This window comes from Acanthaster planci, linkage group LG21, assembly GCF_054643075.1.
Source record: "Acanthaster planci isolate LZ-2023a linkage group LG21, COTS_SCS, whole genome shotgun sequence".
Taxonomy (NCBI): Eukaryota; Metazoa; Echinodermata; class Asteroidea; order Valvatida; family Acanthasteridae; genus Acanthaster; species Acanthaster planci.
The window spans coordinates 1,652,163-1,653,008 of record NC_141797.1 but is presented as its reverse complement, the minus strand read 5'-3'; positions in this window follow the sequence as shown (position 1 = coordinate 1,653,008).

Sequence of the window (846 nt, the reverse complement as noted above, 5' to 3'; positions counted from 1 at the left end):
TCTCAGCCATTTTCTTAAAAGCATTCCACTAAAAAAAAAAAAAAAAAAGAGCTCCATGTGAACCCTCCATCTCACTGGACAAAAGACAATCATATTACTCCCTAAAAAGATTTACATGTATAGATTGTTTTCACGGACGTCATATGAAACTGAAATTACCTGGTGATGCCTACACAATATGGCATGTCCTCAGTTTCACTTTGAATCATGACATTCAACATACTCCGATACTGCCATTCCCCGTTCCTCTCTCTTATCTCTCCTCTGATACCGGTATGTACTGTAGACACAATAGCCTTGTTTGTACTGTACAAGTAACTTTCAGTTTTTAGACAAACAATGTGGCATTGTATAAACACAAAGGATTATGACTTCAAAATCAAATAACCCCACTACTAAAAAGACTTAACCAGAGCATAAAGTTGAAGTAACATTTCATGTGGAATCCAGTTACGTGTTATTGTCTTTATCTTCAGTGTTGACGCAATGACTAAAAGTCTGAGCAGTACAAATCGCACGCTTGCCCCTTTAAACTTCCAGCCCAACCTGCTAAACTATTCAGAGTCAGCTCCCCACTAAACAAGGAGAGGAAAAAGTCACTTCCAGAATGTTCAGCATCCTCATCCTGATTGGGGAAACATAAACACAGATAGCAATTCCAGATACCAAGTTTTATAAACTCGCAACTTCCTAAATGCATTTGGCACCAGTGTGCTTTGCGGGTGCATGTACTCGGGGTGCATGTGACACAAAGAGCTGTACAGAACACTGGAGAGTTGATGGCACCCCGTCGAAATGAACAAATTTCTCCAGAGCGGCGTACAGACTCTTCCCACAAAGGAAAAG